We start from the raw sequence: 19134 nt of genomic DNA, 5'->3' as shown, positions 1-19134 counted from the left end.
TGACATTTTTGCACCCAGTTGAAAACAAGCTACCTGGGCAGAAAGACACAGGTCACAGATCCTCCTTGTTCCTCTGCCACTGCCATTTTGCATCAAATTCAGTAAAACCATAGGAAAACGAAACCCCAGATTCTATCAAAACATTCTTTAGTACGTGGGTTACTCAGTGCTGCTGTGGTGTGTTTGTGAAGTGAGAGAGCTGGAGCAGTACCTGGAGGAGGAGCAAAAGTGGTGGTGGTGAAACAGAATAGAAAATACCTGGGCTGAAAAGCTGAGTCTGGGAAAAGAGGAAGAGAAAAACCAGGAATGAGGCTATGGTCTTAGATTACACAAAAAGATTGGGCTGGAGATTAAAGCTGAGACACACCAAGAGATGTGGAGCCTGGGACTGCTGGCAGAGCTTGGCCAGGAAGAGGCAGCGCAGGTGAAGGAGTGCAGGGATGAGAAAGTAAGGGAAGAAAGAGGCAAAGCACAACAAGAAGCAGCCTGGAGGGCTTGGGGTGAAAGTGGATGTGTCAGGCAAGAAGAAATTCTTGTGCAATGGATGGAAGAATTGCTGTCCAGTGGATCACAATCCCCTGCAGAGATTTAATTTTCTGCTGTCCACCGCATTATGAAATGATGGGAATCTTCCAGCAAAGCACATCTTACCCTTCTGTGGAGAAATAGAGTGAAATAGGGAGAATACAACCACTCACAACAGAGGTCTGTGTAACAGAGCCAGCTCTTTCAGACCTGCTGAGGAAACACGAGTACAAATGAAGTACTGCATGATCACCAGCTCCCATGAAAATATTTTCCAAAAGCATTATTTTAAGACCAATAGGCCTTGGAACAATCAAAGCATCCTCACAGCAGGGGCTTTTGGTGGCTCCAAAACTGGAGGGCAGGAAAGCTGACACATAAGAACTGCCAGAACTCAGGGAGATGGGGAACAGGCTGATAGGAAAGGCTCCTGTGCACTTCATGGAAACCAAGACATTCCTTGGAAAGTGCAGGTTTCTGCAAAGCTTCATTATCTGAAAATATGTTGTCTTGAAAAATTTCTACCACCTGAAAGCAAGATAGGAATCCTGGTTTTCTGGCTTCTTGATAGATGTAGTTATTTACACACAAAAATATTATTACCGTATGGTTATGGAAAAACACTGAAAAGATAGAAAACAGCAGGGAAAGGAGGAACAGCACAAGAGCCCACAAAACCAGGTTGAATGTCCTGAGGCAATTTAGCAGACTCAGTGGTAAACTTGTGATTTTCTTTCCTTTAAAGACCAGCAATATTTTCCAGACAGGTTTTGTGCCTTCTACAGGGGATTGTTTAATAGCCATAAATTATGGCCAGCGTTTCTATTATCCAAGTAATGAAAAAAGTAACATCCCAGATTTATAGCAACAGAGATTTTTGGAACCTCAGTAGGATTTAGACAGATGCAGGATGTGATAAAATTCTTTTTCCAATGTCAGCATCCTCTCTTCTCATTTGCATATCAGTGGTGGGGCTTCAGCGAGGGTCCTGTCAAATGCATATACAGAGAAAACTTCCCTCTGTCCATGCTTAATGGCCTTTCCTAGAGACTGGATTAGACAGTCCTTAGGCAGAGGAAAGCACCAAGCAAACTCCTCACTTTATGTGAGGTCCCTGATCATGGAGTTGTTGAAAGGGAAGCACTATCGTCACTTTGGAAGAAAGGTTTTAAAAGGAAATATCTCACCTGCACGGTAGAAACAATTGCTCTTGCCTATTTGCATCCCAGTGCTACAGACCTAAAATGAGAAATACATATTCACATGATCCTGAAGCAATCAGAGCCTGTTGAAGGTACTCACTGCTCAGGTGAAGCTCTCTGAAGTACTCACATACTTCAGAAATGTCACTAGTAAGCATTAGTTTTGAATACAAAAAGCAGAAAAGAAATGAGGCTTGCTCATCTTTGATTCCATTATCTGTCAAGACTGGATGTTCCTAGTTTTCCCTTTATTTGTTCAGGACCATGTATTATTTCAATAGTTATCATCTGGTCCCAAAAACCCAACAGAAACCCTTTGTAAAAACCAGCAATTCCCAGAGTGTAAATAGCATGGGACTTTGGTGCTCTGCAACAGAACAACACTCTGCTTCATTAACGGGTACTGATGGGAAAGAGAAACTGCAAGCAAAAGCAGAGCCCTGAGTTCCTCCGAGGGCAGCAGATGTAACAACAAAACTCCACTTGCAGAATCCCACAGAACTATTGAACAATAAGGTGCAAGAGTTCTGTGTCTTGTGAAAATGTGCAGTTGATAGACTGCAATTTGGAGCAATTTTCTCCTGAGTAATCGGCAGCCACTTCACCACAGGGGTAGGCTGCTGCTGCTGTGCCTCTGCTCAGGGAGAAGTGGCTCCACAGGCAGTCCAGAGAAAGGATCAGGTACCCAGCTTTGATGTAACAGGAAATGAGCACTGTGCTGGCTGATGCCATCAGACCCTAAGTAAAGCAGGACTACAGGATTTTTCAGTCTCATACTCTTCTAATCAATATCTAGATTCAGCAGGAAGGGAAGTGAGAGAAATCCTAATTTTGTAATCTTCCTTCAAGGTGATTTCATAAGGTTTAATGTGTAAGTGTTGATAGTCTTTTCAGTATATCCATGCTAAAGTTAACTTCTTACCGTCCCATATTTTATGCAAGTATTCCTGTATTCCTCTAATTTTGATTCCATTTCTGAAAAAATATTCCACCTTTTAATCTTGCTTTATTATACAGTTTTATCAAAGGCGAGACATTCACATGGAAAGTAGCCCACCAGAAGGAAACACTCATGGGCACTGCCAGTGTCCCAGTGGACACTGAAATGGACAACTGCATGACCAGATAATTTTAATGTCTTGGTTGGGAATCAGGAACAAGCATGGGAGATCCTCGTTTCTGAACACAATACGGTCACTTGTAACAGGAGCCCCACCAGCAAGCACACAAATACATGTGTGGTGGTGAGCAGATCCTGCTCAGAAATGCCTTGAGGCAACCAATAAGGAAAAGATGAGGGTAGGAATAAAGCCAAACCTTTCACCTATAGCTTCAGAAATCATCTATTCTTTTTACACACAACAGCCCTGTGAAATGAGGTGTGGAGAGTACTCCCACGTTACCTTTGGGAGATGCCTGGTGTGTGCCTGGTGAGCAGAAAATGTGTGTGCCTAAGCTTGAGGGATGTGTCAAACTTACCAAGTGAATGGTACTTAACAAAAGTAAGATCTGTCTTCTCTTCAGGGTATGGCTTGAAATTAAAAAGTGAGCTGACACTTCATAAAAAAAAAAAAAAAACAAAAAAACCCAAGAAACAATGTAGGGACTGCAGTCCAGGAGGGCAAAGGAAGCAAAGCCCAGAGGAGATCCAGGGTTTCTGAGCTCCTCCTCTTCCAGGTGGGCTGGTGCTTGCACACGGTGCTGTTTAGGTGGGGGAAGAGTCATCCCCCAGCCCCTGCTTCCCTACACGGGGGGTATAGGAGGGAATGACTCTGCAAAGCCAGGCATCTTGGATCTGATCACTAATGTCTTACTTTGACATTTTACTGTCGCTGAAAGCCAATAATAATAACACTTTTTTACCTGTGTGCCCAACAATTAATTGTCCTAATTTCCTGAGTTTCCAAGTATTCACTCTTCTCCTGTGTTCAGTTACACTTGGAAATTCAGCTACAAAGGAATTTTTAAACTCCTTGGAAAAGGTTAATGATTGCAAAGTAGTTTTTTATTTTTAATATTTTCCTAGGGTCATCATTTAAAATAGCATAGGGTGTTTTGTCTGAATCACTCATGCCTGCTAATCTCAGCAAAGGGAACAGAAGGACTACTCAGATATGTAGGTTTTTGGAGCACATGGACACAACTCTCAAGTCCTTCCACGTACTCTAAAGTCTTTCAGATTTTCCTAGATCAGATAGTATTTCTAGTCTTTGACTTTCTTCTGAAGTGTATAAATGGAAGTTGAAAGCAATGACAAAAATTATCTTATTCTCCTGTATTCTTAATGTCAAGACACTGTGTTTACTATTTTTGATTCTTCCTTTTAAAATCCTACCCTTTTTGTGTTATCATTTTTGTTATATATCTTCCTTCCAAACAATACAGCTGTGTTGCTGTTGACTTTTTCTCCTAGCTTATTAGGGTCAACAGGAGCCTAATGCATTCTAATGGAACTGCTCTCTTTAGATGGAATTAAAATTCAGCTGTCATTGAAGATCTTTTGGTATTTACATCAAAAGAAGGTAACATAAAGTTGTAGAGAAAATTGTAAGCTTTTTGAAATCCATAAAAGTTTTCAGGATTTCACTCTCCCTAGTGTAGAAACTGTGTTCTGTCCTAGTAACCTCCTCCCTGAAGTTTGAGAGCCCTGGGATGGTTACAGTATTCCCTAGGAGAGAGTCATCTACAGTGCCAGCTAGAAATTGGGAACAGGTAAGGACAGAAGGCTCACCTGCAGAGCTGACACATAAGAAGCCAGAGCCCTTTTAGAACTCAGTTTTAGGAGTACAAAGCCCTTTGTTGCTTCAGGTGCAGCTACTGGTGGTCAAAGAGAACCAGGTCATCTACACAGGGGACTACAGCAGCATCTCCATTTCACGCTGTGAAAATCTGATTCAAACAACACTTGTGAAATTCATTGCATGTAATTTGAAATTGCCCATTTCCCATGAGATAAAGGCTTTTTAATTTTATCAACTATAACGTGTTTCCTATAGGAATCTTACCTAGATAATACATTTTGTTTATGTTCCAAAAGAGTTATGTGGTAGATGGCAAAAATTCAGATGGTTATATTGAGCATGAAACCCAAGCAGAACCAAGACTCAGTGTCATCACTGGGCTAGTTTATTCTGGGAACTATCAGAGAATGTGATTATATTTTTTATTGCATCTTCTCTAAAGCTTTATTGGAATAGCAGATGTCTAGTTACCAAAATTGTTCCTGAAATTTAAATAAATGTGCCATATTCTAATAATATTAATCTTTAGGCTTCACTGGAATTAATTCTGTATAAATATTTTTTTCCTAGCAATAAAATTCACAATTTTTTTTCACTATAAATAGAGATGAAAAGGTGGGACTGAAAACCAGGTACAGAATGTGCAGCAGCCTATGGCAAATATAATGATTCTGAATTAAAAATCTCTGCATTTTATGGAAATTCCAAGTATATTATTGCTCAGAAAATTCATAGGAGAATACTGGCAGATACAGAAATCAAAATTTCTCAGAGAAAAAAGTACATTTATACTTTTAAAAAACCAATTTTCATAATTCCTTATTCTTTTTGGTAAAATAAAATAAACTTGGGTTTGTGTTTTGGGAATGAAATGTAGGCAGCATTAAACTTCTGGGTTTTCTTGCAGAGTTTTTCAAAATTAAAAACAAAAAGTTATTGAGGTAGAAGAATGTCCCATAGGATGTAAACTACAGTTATAATTTTTTTCTAATTTCACTGCATAATCTCAATAGTTACAAAACTCCAACTCTTTTAAAATCATTTTACATATTTAGCCTGCTGAGATTTAACTGCAAAATAGGCTCATTTGCTGTATTTCACTCCTTCAGGCTCCATCTCAGCCAGCTGATGACAGTGATAGCTGGTGCTATGATTCAATTTCAGGGGCTGTGTAACACAGAACCCTACAACAAACATGGGGAAAAGGTCTGGTATTAGACTGAGTCATCAGCTAAACAATTTATACAGAGTGTGCATGAGAGCAGCTAAACAGTCCTTCATGTATATAAGATGCACTTTTTTATTTTTTCAGCTGCAAAATACCCCTTCCATTAGAATGTAATAAAAGGAAGGTTAGAAATATCCAAAAATAATTGGTTTTGTATTGTGTTCTGTATCACGTAGTCTCCTCTGGAGATGCCACCCAAATCTGCTGCACTGCTGACGTTGCTTAGGTGAATGCAGCCTCAGCCCAAGCTGGGCTGAACAAGAACACAGTTCTTGTTATCAACATGTCTAGCAGTAAGAGGGGAAAATTTAGGATGTCAACATTTTTCTTCAGGAGTATATTCATCTGGAAGTTTGTCAGTGTTCCTTTTTGATCCTCCAATTGCTGTTAAATGACACTCAGTTTCAGCCATTTCCCCATATTTTATGGGGACTTTGGAACAAAAGAAAGAAAAAAATTAACTTTTAGTTACAGAGCAAATCAGAAAAAAATTAGTTGTTCATCCCAGGAGCTTAAGTCTATATAGGATAAGCAGAAAAATGAGAGGTGCAAGACATACATACAGTAGCCTATGTCAAAGCTAAATGAAATTACCACTTTGACAAGTTTTTAATTTGGGGACCTGGAAGAAGTAGGAAATGACAGAAATAAAATATATATGGACCTGGAGATTCAGTCCTCAGATCAGGATTTTAAAATAAGCTTAAACTAATTGAATTAGTCACTTAATTAAATTAATTGAAGAACTGAAATTAATTTCCTTCTGTAATAGATATTTTTTGTTCAGCTTCAGCTGAACAATTTATTTGGTCTCTTTGAGGTTTTTATGCAATTGATTGATTAGCGAACAATTTTTCAGTTTGACAGTAAATATCTGTAGTACATTGCATGAATTAATAGCCAAAGAATTCAGTGCTAATTTACTATGAGACCAAGGAAGACAGAAAAACATTGGGCTCAGTTGTTGGCAGTTTCTATGGCTGAGCTGAACAAACACAGGGGCCAGCATCTCTCCAGGAGCAGTGGTAGCAGTTACAGCACTCCTCTGTGCCAGGCCCTTCAGTCTGACTGAAAACCTGTGCTTCGAATATTCCAGAACCCAAATATTCTGAACTGAATGAAAAACCTCCCAGTGTCATCAGGAAATGTGGAATCAGGGTCTTTGCTTCACTAATACAGGGTCTTTGCTTCACTAACACATTTCAGGCAATGTCTGTGGTCTATCACATTTTGAAGAGAGCAATTCTTGGTAAACACTGATTTTGTTTCATTAGGATCATTTTTGTTCAGGATTCACTCTGCCTTGATTTTAGAACAACAAGCTGCCATAAATGAAATTTGGGTTAAATTAGTTCTGTGCTACTTTCGCACTTATTTGAAAATACATGGGCTGCATCATCTAAACCCACAGTGCCATTTAACAGCAATAACTGTTCTGCTGAGAGTTACGATCTCTCTGTCCATGACTGCTATTATTCCTAGCAAGTTCTGAGTATTTCATGTGATGGTTTCAGCAAAACTCATCCAGGAATTCATCATTGTTGCTCATATTCTGCATTGTTTTTTCTTCTTTGACACTGCATCCAGTTTTTAAAGGGAATTCAGGAATATGTCTATGCTACTAGAATTTTTATCACTGAATATAAATACAGTAATAGATTATTCAGTTGAAGCAGGAAGAAAGAAAAAAGTATAAAATAAGTAAATTTACAGTGATCTTGTACAATATTTTGAGGGGAAGTTCATGACACTTTAAAAATGACATCTTACTCAGTATCCCAGAAAAATAAATTGATTACCCTGCAAAGAAAATAAACCACAATAAGAGCTTTGAAAATATACCTTTCTCTGTTTGCAAAATCAAAATCGTGTGATCATGGAATAGCTCAGGTTGGAAGGGATGTTTTAAGTTCATCTGTCCAAGACCCATGCAATGAATAAGGACATCAACTAGATCAAGAGGTTGCTAAAAGCCCCATCCAAAATAAGAGTTAAAATAAGAACAAGAGGACAACTACTCTATGATATTTCTTGGTCACATATAAACCTCAATTTTACATGGGTTGTTGTCACAGAAAACAAATGCTTAAAGGATTATTTATCAATGGAGAAAACCTGTAACAAACTTAGGATATATAAGCAGAGCAAAATACAGCAGCTTACCTGAACAGATCAACTTCAAGAAAAGAAAATAGCAGTCTGATATTACCAATCCTTTGTATTCCCACAGAAAATGAATCACTGCTCCTTCACCCAATGACCTCTCATTTTGGAAACTGAACTTTCTAACTGATTGCAAATATTAAGCAGAACATATATGCCAAGTGCCAAAATATTGCAATAATACTTCATCTTAGAGATGTAGGTGTGTGAGTGAATTGTGACAAGTGAGAATACTCAAAAAAAACCTGCAAAGATATTTAAAAAGAAGGAAAAATATGGTCAAGAGGTAAAAGTACTGAGCTGTTATTCTGTTCTCAGCTCTGCCACAGACTCCTGGTTTGACCTTTAGCAAACAGGTTTGTCTTCAGCTTTCTCAGGGTCTAAACCAGACCTCAAATATCTCAGCTCTCCCTGCATACAAGAAGAATGAACCTTCTCCAGAAGGCAGCTGTGATAATGCATTGTGAGAGGTTTAGACACTGTGGTGCTAAGCACCATGAAAAGCAAACTACAGCGAGATAAAACTTGTACTGTCAGTCACCAAACCATGAGGAGGTTTTCCAAAGTGACATTTTCATATTATTTACCCTAAAACAAGGAAATTTTAACTTTCCTCTTCAACTGTACAACTTGTAAGCATAGTAAACACGGGCAGCTTAGAAAGCAGACAGGCATGAGTAAACATGTAAACCCTGGGAGATGTCACTCGGTGCTCAGATTCAGACCTCTGCTTTGGCACCCATGTGTGGCTCCAAGGGGACAGCTCTGGCCAGAGCTGGAGAAAAAGATGGACATACTGCAGAAAAGACTCACTTTGAAGCAACTTAGCACACTTCTTTCTGTCCTATATAAAGCCCTGTTTAGACAAAACCAAAGTTTTGTTCTATTTAGGAAATACACCTGTGGATCCCATTGCCAAAGGGTGCTGTAAGTGCCAGCATTACATGGGTACAGGGGTGGAGAAAGAGGTGGAAAAGGAGATGTAAGAGAAATCCACTGAAAACACAGACAACATATCACATTGTCAGACATTTAACTAGCTGCAAACTGGGAAAGGATGAGACCTGCTCACCCAGGTCTTGGTTTTACCTCAGCACCAACATATGGTATCACTGGGGACATGACACTGACTTCAAAAGACTTTCCAATGGACCACTTGCAGCCTTTCTTAAGGCACTTCAGAATAAACTTCCAAGGACACACACAACTTTCTTCTTGCCAAGACCTAAACCCCTTGGCTCCAAGGAGATCATTCATGGTGATGTGCTTAGGCTGCACCACCAAGGCCAAGAGACCTTCATTCCCACTCACTAATGTTCTGCTCTTTTTTCTCTAATACAGAAGCCCCCACTTATGAAGCCATCCTCTCCTTTGAAATAAGCACACAATTTTTAAAGTAATGAATAGGAAACAGCCTGTATTTTAGAACAGGTATAATTACCCACTGACAAAAATATCCATGTCACAGACAAAAATGCTGCCAGGTCACATCAGAACAAATGCACATACCACACAACCCCTCTTGAGTTGTATTTCTCCAGGTATCAGATTTACCTCAGGAGAGAGGATAACAAACATACAACCTAAATCCACTGGTGGTACTAACTAAACAGACACTGCCATCAGCTCCCAAATGGAGGAATAGTAGAGAACTACAAAGAAGAAGATGTGTAGTTGTCAGAAACACCAGTTCTTGCAGTTAGTGGTGCTCACTCACGTATCGGTGTAGTTCAACATATCCTTTAGAAAACAAAGGCACCTTTTTATTCCACTGCAGTTCATCAATGATAATCTCAGCCCTGACCTGATGGTGTGTTTGGAAAAGGTAACCATCTTTTGCTATGACTCCAGTCATAATGTTTCAAAGTGCTATTAAAATTAATTAATTATTAAAATAACCTAATTTGTCCCCTGATTTGCAAACATTGCCAAGTACAGCATCTCTCCTGTCACCCTGAAAATGCATATTCTGAGTTTACAAAACACTTCATAAGTGTTATAAAAAGGCCTACAGACCTTTCTTTCACATGGTATTTATTCTGCATCTTCTCAAGGCAAAACTGAGCACACATTTTCTACCAGCTGCGGTACACTCTGTTAATTTTGATAGAGCAAACAGATCCAGACAGACAAAGCTGTAAACATGTGCAAGTACTAACCAAGTTTCAGAGGAATGAATGCAGACACCTTGATACGAGCACCATAGCAACAGCCTCTAGTAAATCTTTTTAACCCTCTCCTAAAGATATAAAGGAGGAGAAGAAAACTCTTAAAGAGATTGAAAAGTGAAAGCCAAAGTGAAATTAAATTTAACAATGTCATTTACCTCTTTCCCTTTACCTGTACAGAGAAGCTGTATTGAATGAAAAATACATTTATTTGTCACTCGTTTAAAGGGCATTAAAGCATTTAGCTGTCTCTTCTGCAAAAAGAGAAGAACTAGGATTGTCACTGCTTTTGAGGCTGTTTTTGCTTCCCAAAGGACAAAATAGGAGCAGATAAAAAACTAACAGAGATGCTCAGTTCTTGTCCAGACCTGATAAATCTCAGACTAGGGGAGCAGTGCAGAGAGAGGTGTGTTTGCTGCCTCTCTGGCTGTGCAGCTACTAAAGATACCTGGCCTTTTTATTTTTATTTTTTCCTTCCTTCCCTTCCTTCCCTTCCTTCCCTTCCTTCCTTCCTTCCTTCCTTCCTTCCTTCCCTTCCTTCCTTCCTTCCCTTCCTTCCTTCCTTCCCTTCCTTCCTTCCTTCCTTCCTTCCTTCCTTCCTTCCTTCCTTCCTTCCTTCCTTCCTTCCTTCCTTCCTTCCTTCCTTCCTTCCTTCCCTTCCTTCCCTTCCTTCCCTTCCTTCCTTCCCTTCCTTCCCTTCCTTCCTTCCCTTCCTTCCTTCCTTCCTTCCCTTCCTTCCTTCCTTTCCTTCCTTCCTTCCTTCCTTCCTTCCTTCCTTCCTTCCTTCCTTCCTTCCTTCCTTCCTTCCTTCCTTCCTTCCCTTCCTTCCTTCCTTCCTTCCTTCCTTCCTTCCTTCCTTCCTTCCTTCCTTCCTTCCTTCCTTCCTTCCTTCCTTCCTTCCTTCCCTTCCTTCCCTTCCTTCCCTTCCTTCCTTCCCTTCCTTCCTTCCTTCCTTCCCTTCCTTCCTTCCCTTCCTTCCTTCCTTCCTTCCCTTCCTTCCTTCCTTCCCTTCCTTCCTTCCTTCCTTCCTTCCTTCCTTCCTTCCTTCCTTCCCTTCCTTCCTTCCTTCCTTCCTTCCTTCCTTCCTTCCTTCCTTCCTTCCTTCCTTCCTTCCTTCCTTCCTTCCCTTCCTTCCTTCCTTCCTTCCTTCCTTCCTTCCTTCCTTCCTTCCTTCCTTCCTTCCTTCCTTCCTTCCTTCCTTCCTCTTTCTTTCTAGTCTTCTTTATTTCTCTTTCCTTCTTTTTCTCTTTTTTCTCACCCTCTTTCCTAAAAGAAATCAAAAGGAGATGGATGCTGCAAGCAGGGAACAGTGCAGGGAAAGGACAGGACATGGAAGAGGGATGGTGCAGGTAAGCAGAGTTCCAGGGCTGGAGCCATGGTGCAGATGATGGCACCCACAGCCTCAAACACACCCTGCCTGTTTCAGTCACCACTGAGGAGCAAAGTGATGGTGTGGAGATGTAGCACAGTAGAGATCACCAAATCCATCCCAGAGATGGCCTTGCTCTCGTCAGTCCACCTGTCTTCTTCATACCACCTGAAAGATTATGGACCAAGGGAACAAACTGTGACAGGGAACAATATGTTTTCTCAATTTTTCTGTCAGTGAAGCCTGAATCAAAGCTTGATTTTTTTTTTCATGTTGTCTTCCAGGTAACTTTTGATCTTTCTTGGAGAAGTAGCCTTTTGTTTTTTTCTGACAAGTTCAGAAGTTTATGCTGCTTGCAGAAACATTTATAGGAAAAGGACTTAAAATTTGGAGAGCTTAGGTTTTAAGCCTCTCTAAGTCTTCTCTCCCCAGAAACCTCTTTTGTCTCAGTTTGGTGATATGTGCAGCCCAGCAGTGAAATGCAATGCAAATGCTAAAGGATGTGCTTTTCCTTGTTGCCCTGCACAAAGCACAAGACAATACAGCCCTGAGCAACAGACCCAGGGCTGCAAGCAGACCTATTTTTAATAAAAACACTTGAGATTTGAGCAAATACTACTTTTGTGATCTTTCTGGAAACTAATCAAAATTTGATTCAAAAAAAGGTAACCAGAATAGCTATTTTCCTACTATCAACTACAACCAACAATTATGTTCAGACCAAGCATGAAGTGACTAATCCAAACCAATGTAAGCAGTAACTCTGAACCCAGCCCCTACTCCTGCCTCAGTGATTACTTCTGCCAGGCCAGGACACTCATTGGTATTCAGGAGCTGCTATGTGAAACAGCTTCAGGAGGGCTGTATCCATACACATATTTTTCAAGCTGTTATACTCTATGCATGCTGATTGAAACCCTTCCTGATGAGTCTATCCATGCTCCTGAATTTTAGAACTGACATTATATTCATTTAACTTCATGGCAATGTGAACACGTTTCTATTCACTGAAAAGAAACTGGGATCTCATCCCTATCTCTTTCTCCACACACATTTCACTGAAATAGTAGTGGTAGAATTGGCTGGATAGCCCTTAACTCCACACTAACTACTTTGCAATCATAATCTTTTTTTAAGTGATTACTTTCACAATAGAATTGAAAAAACACTTTTGAAATGAAAATTATTCTCAAGAAATAACTGAAAGTCTCAGTAATAAAGGTATTCTTTTTAATGACAACTCTGCATTATCTGAAGTGAAAGACTTTCAGTCCCTCGTTCAAATTGTTGCAAGCTCGAGAAATACACGCTGCTGCTTTTCCCCCTGGATTGTTCTCACAGTCCTTTGTGTTTAGGGCACTTGTGAAACAGCATCAGCTGTTCTTCACCCCTCGCTGGGAAGTGATGGCATCATCTACTCCTAACCACTGGTCATGGGATAAATGTCACGTGGTAGCATCTGCTGGAAAGACTACTCTCTCTTTCCTTAAATCTAGTTATTCTGTGCTTCATCTCCCCCTATGCGAAGTGATAGTAGTGGTATTTCCCTACCATTCTTAATAAAAAATGTTGCGGGAGGCATGGAAATATTGAGAAGTCCATATTGCTAAAACACAAACAGTTGTTTTATAAAAGAATAAGAATCACTGAAAGCGAGCAAAAGGAAGAGATAAAAAATATGTTTTGATGTAGTTGCCCACTAGTGTGGCCCATTAGTGTGCATCACTAGGCTGGTAGTTGTCATTCCACCTGCAATTCTTTATGCCCTGCAAGGCTGTTCAAGTGTTACCAGATATGCTGAACAAAAAGTAGTTAGAATTTTACATTTTAGCTGTGGTGGGAACAAAATGGAATGGAAATTCCCTAGTCTCTGGGAGGGTATGCAAGGATGAATGGAGCAGACATGGATTTCAGGTTTAAGGATTTGTGTTAAAATGCAGAAAGTATGCACAGATGCATTTATTTCTTGTATTTATGTGTTTATGCTATAGCAGAAAGATACTTTTTTTAAAAAACCCACAACGTAGAATAAATGTATGAATCAACAAAAGACCTTCAAGGGGTACCAATTAGGAGACATCTGGTAACATTGATGGATCTGTGCTCAAGGTCTGGCTCCAAGTGAAACTTTCACAGACATGTAATATAACACCAGTGTTTCACCAAGCACGTCCACATTCTTAGCTTGCTGGTTTTTTTAGTCCAAGGCATCAGGAAGAACTAAGGAAAAAAAAAAAAAACCAACAAAAAACAACAAAGCATAAAATTTCCTGTTTGGACTGATCGAAAGATATGATCAACACTTAATTTCTGTAATGCAATTGCATGGCACATGTGTAACTATTTGCATATCAGCCCACAGCAGCAGCAGTTCCTGCACACAATGGCAGCATCCTCAACCAGAGAGAGCAGATTTCTTGTGTCTACAGCAGTAGACACATTCCCAGGCAAACCTATCTCAAAGATAGACTTGTAGCTCTGTAGATATTGACTGTCATGAATCTAAAGATTTGTTGGTTTTCATTTTGATTAGCACAATCTCTAGCATTAAAACCAAGACTCTCTCACAGCATGGTGAGTTACAGCTGAGCATGGCAGCATCCTGAGCATACTGGTCTCACAACCCCCTTCAGTCTCCTGTAAAGTGTCTGTAGCTGACTCCCCCAAGGCTCAGCCCTAGTACTCACTCACAGAAGCTGGAGAAGGAGCAAGAGCTGTTGGGTATGAAAAGTGGCAACAATAAATTAAATGCTTTCATCAAACACATATTTCTCAGTGCAAAAATGCTAAAATACAACTGTTTGTCAGAAATCTTTCATTCACTCAAAAATCTTCTAATGATGGTTATAAATCATAGTCTAAAGTGTTGTTTGACACCAGCAGGTAAAGAGCACAGGGGTTACTCAGCTTCCCTTCAGACTGACTGCTCCAAGGGTCCAAAACAAGTCCAATGCAAAGCCCAGATGACTGTGACAGTGATGATGACACTGATGACACCCAGATGACACTGAAAGTGTCGCTTCACTTTCTCTGCCCACTGAAATTAGGGCACTTGAATTACTGGATATTCAGACTTCAGATAACTACATTAAGGATTTTGGAGAATTTAGACAGTGTAAAGGCTACTTCTCTGGCAATAACATAACTCAGCCTGGTGGGGGGGGGGACACCTCTGTTTGCAAGCTTAGAGTGAGTGCCATCCATACAGGCAGGAGAGGGCTATCAGGTTGCACCTCCACACGATTTCTAGAACTGTATTTTATATATTTGACTGTTTCTGAAGGATGAAATACTAAAACATCTTGCTTAAAAAACATTCACCTCATAGAGCCCTGATGACTCCCTAGGAAGGCATTAGAAAAAAAACCCCAACTCTTAACTGAGAAAGTACATGTACATCTATGATTCCTCTAGCAAGTGTGATCTGTGTCAGGCACTCAGCCACAACCTGGCCAGCCCAGCCCCTCAAGTGATCACACACAAAATGCTGCTCTGGGAACAGCATACAGCTGGAGAGCCTCCACTGAGCCACCCCCACCCAATTTCTAGAGGACAAACATGTATTAGGATCAAACCGACACCAAGCTATGTAGTCCCACTGAGACTGGACTACCTTGGGACCACTGGCACATAACTGCTGGTTAAAATTTAGGTAACTGTGGAAAGTAACAGTTCGAGGCTTCTGAAATATAGGTGCCTTTAGAGAAGAACTCATTGAAAATCGTATTTTGGATGTTGGATCCTTAAATACACATCCTATTATTAGTACAAATGCAAGGTCACATGATTTTGGATTTAGCCATGAAAACTGGTTTAAAATGAACAAATCTTTTATCCAAGCATTTTGTAAAAAGCTTTGCCCCGAGTAAAAAAATAAAAAAAAAAAAAAAAGAGAGTCCTATTTAAATAAAATCAAGGGAAAGAAAAAGGGAAAAAGACTTCCAGTTATTTCAAATAATTGAGTAAAAGAAGGAAAAGGAAAGTGAAAACAAACCAGCCTAAATGGTTTTCTTTTGTTGTTGTTTGTTTCATTTAATATGTGCTAAACAAGTTTTGTTTCAAAATGGAAGACATTCCTTCATTATAAACATTGACCAGTTCTAATACCATATTTGTTTGAAATTGTTCCCACAGAAATTGCAGTCAAGAGCTGGAAAGTTCTGGTTTTGTTTTAAAAACAACTTAATAGCAGTAAAGCTTCTCTGCTTCGCCCAAATATATTAGTTAGTTTAATAAAACATAGTTGTTCTCTCTTCTAACCATGATGTCTAGAACTTAGTATCTTTTTATCTTTTCTGCAAAGAGGTTCTGAGATGCACAATGAAAATGCAACTCTGCCTTGCAGGAGCCATATATGGCAAAAAGGTCCAAGAGAAGGAAAAACCATCCTAGGGTAGTGCCTGTACCTATCTCACAGCTATGAGGAAAGCCATGACATTTATCTTCAATTAGACACCACGATATTTAGATGGTCAAAATACAGCAAAACAAACTGCAGCACATACCCTGCACCCAGAGCGTGCTTTGACAGCCAGAACATGCTGACAAGATTTTGTGCCACACTGAATCACTGTCTGCAGGGCTTGTATTAACCAAACCCTGACATCCTTATTTATGTAAATAGTATCACATTTAAGGAACTATTCATATGCATAAAAATTGGAGGAGCCAGGAAGATGCCCAGTCGTTTCTGCAGGGTTTTTTCCCTCTCCAAAATTTTTAAAGTTTTTCATATCATAATTTTCTTATCACATGTCCTTGGCAAATATTACTTCCAAATGAAGTGCTCTCTTCATACACTCCAATTAGGAAGAAAACTTCTCAAACTCAGACACAAAGACAGCAATACAGTTCCTCTCAGAATAAATTTCATAACCTCATTGTATTCTTTACACAGTCTGGGCTTGGTATACAAAATTAACTTTACTATTAACAGCAACATACAAGACGCATTCAAAGATCTTTGTCAGCACAGGCATCATTAATGCTACAGTTTCCTGCTTTGCATCAAAAACCCACAGGAAATCTGCTGAACCCACAACTTTTCTATGCCTGCTTTGGAGAAGATAGCTCACAAATCCCCTTTCCACCACTGCACTGCTGTTTGGGAGTGAATTTCCATGAAGGGCCATGTTGCATATTCAACAGCTGGCTGCAAACTGCTATTCCACTGTTGGTAGGATTTTTCACTTGTTCTATTTACAAGTGAAATTAAGTGTATCAGGGCCTCAGGCCTTGCCTCAGTTCCCAGATATTTATTCCTCTACCACTGGGATTTACACAGGCTTCTTGTTTAACCCCCTCATGACAGAAAAATAAAACTGAATGAAAGGAGTTGACAAAAAAGCCCAGAGCATTTCTTAGGTTTTTGGATCCCAGTACATGTGACGAGTTGTCACATACCCATTCAAAAAACAGAGACTTTGGAGGGCAAAGTAGGAGCTGATCTGTAGGGAATCACTTCATCCTGGGTGCTTTCTGAGCAGAGATGACATAGAATGACTGTTTGGGCTCGCAGACACCGCAGAGAAAACCCAATGCTATAATCAGCTTAGCACTGATGCAGCTGGGACTATGTTCACAGACTGCACAGAAAACCTACATTTGTATATTGTCTCATAGAACTCATTTAAAAAACAAAACAAACAAAAAACCCCAAACAAACAAACAAGTAAGCAAGCAAGCAAACAAACAAACAAACAAAAAGAAACAAAACAAAGCCAAAACAAAAAAATTCCCCAAGGATTACTTTCTTCAGCTGAGAACACACAGAGTTTCTAGAAAGCTACAGACTCCACTAGCTGCTGCACAGAGCCATTCTCCTCACACAAGGGAAAACCACATAATTCCAGCTCTGTCTGAAACCCAGATGTGGGACTAAAACCAGTGCATGGAACCCAGCACTTCATTTTTTCCACTATCTATGCAACTATGAACATATTCTACAAAAAGTACTGCATCCCTTTAAAAATACATTCATGTTAAGAGCATGCTGGTTTGTTACATAAATAAGGTAAAAAAATTAGTAAATAGAATTGTGAATCTAACACTTGTATCAATCCAACTGGCTAGATGAAGCTTTTCCTCTTCTCTCCTATGAAAATATAGTTGCATTATTCTAGAACTTGTTCAAAGGCTTACATCTCTTTATAAAAACCCACACAAATCAGTGACAGATTCTGTAGATTCTGATTTTTTAAACATGGCGTACTACATCTGTTTTTGAAAACTGTGTGCCGAAAAGCAATGTACAGTACCCCAGACTTGGCCACCAGCATTTCAGTGTTCATTAAACCATCATCTAACCATACAACTAAAGAGAAAACAAATTAAAACCATTTCAAAAAGTGAGGATTCATGTGGGTTTGAATCACCAGGGAACATCACGATCTCTAACATATTTGTTCTCCTGGAAAAAAAGGAAAGTTAAGGAAAGAATAAAGCAAGGACCAAAATGGTAAGTTTAGAGTGATGAATTACTAGCAGTCAACAGCAAATGAATAAAAATCCGCTGGCAGAAATGACAAGATTTAATTACTAGTGATGGTCAAGCCATAAGCAGAACAACAATATATTGGAAAAATATGACAAACAATTATACATTTATCCCATTTAGTACCAACATTGCACATCTATCCACTCAAGGTATTTTATAATGGCCTTTCAATTCATACTCCTGAAAGCAATACTTTACTTCTTCTGAAACACTGCATATGGATATCTTTGCTCAGCTGAATAACTATAAAACCACTGACATATTGTAACCAGCTGCCATTCACAACTACATAGTATCAAGGTCTAAATTCTGCCAGCAATGCTCAAATCTACCATCACATTCTGAGTGCTATTTTTGCTTGGAATGAGACATGCCACTTCCAGATTTTAATCTATTCTCTTATTTGGTCACCTTTTCTCAGAAAAAGTGGTTGAAAACACCTAACCTCTTTTCTGAGGTAGTTTCTCTGGCACAATTGAAGAAGATGCTCCAAAGAAGTTGACTTTTTCAAAATTCAGTCCCCTGCAAACGTCTGTCTTGTGCTCTCCAGAGGAATCTCTAAACTTTGGAGAAAACAAATTGCTTTTGATCAGTGTGACTCTCAAGCTTCTGGATACAGCTGAGGTGAGAAAAGTAGCTAGTTACCAGTTACTAGTTACAAAACTAGCAGTTTTGTTAGATAAAATTAAAATTAAAATTTAGGTCACAGATTGTCTGCAACACAAAGGGAAATGGTGAGCCCATGGTATAGTTTTTCACAAGTGTGGAGTCTGACTGACTTTCCCTGCCTTGCACCCTGTGAATAACAAGAAAACAAGTAGGAAGACAGTACTAAAAACCTGAGCTGGTGGCCTTTGTCAGTGATTTTTATGAGAACTTGAGTGAAGAAACAGAATGTGGAAAAGGCTAGATCCTACCTGGAGCACTCAGCTAGGAGGATAATGTTCATCGCTTGCTCAGTACTGCTATTCATATGAACTCACACAGCTCTCAACAGCATGTGACAATACAGCTTTGTAAGTCAGCAAGGAAAATAAGCTTTTTGCTGGTATACCTAAGGCTGCACCAGCTACATAAGCACAGCATGGGGCAACAGATGAGTGAACTTGGCATTTGACGCTTTGAAAATCCCTCTGTCGGTCCCTTGGGAAGCTGGAGCTGTTAAGGAAAGGCAGTGTAACTATTGGCACTGGGTTGTACAAAGGTAACAGCATAAAAACTTAACATTCCCCAGAAGAAATG

This window comes from Cinclus cinclus, chromosome 5 (genome assembly GCF_963662255.1).
Source record: "Cinclus cinclus chromosome 5, bCinCin1.1, whole genome shotgun sequence".
Lineage (NCBI taxonomy): Eukaryota > Metazoa > Chordata > Aves > Passeriformes > Cinclidae > Cinclus > Cinclus cinclus.
Note: the sequence above shows the minus strand (reverse complement) of the source record.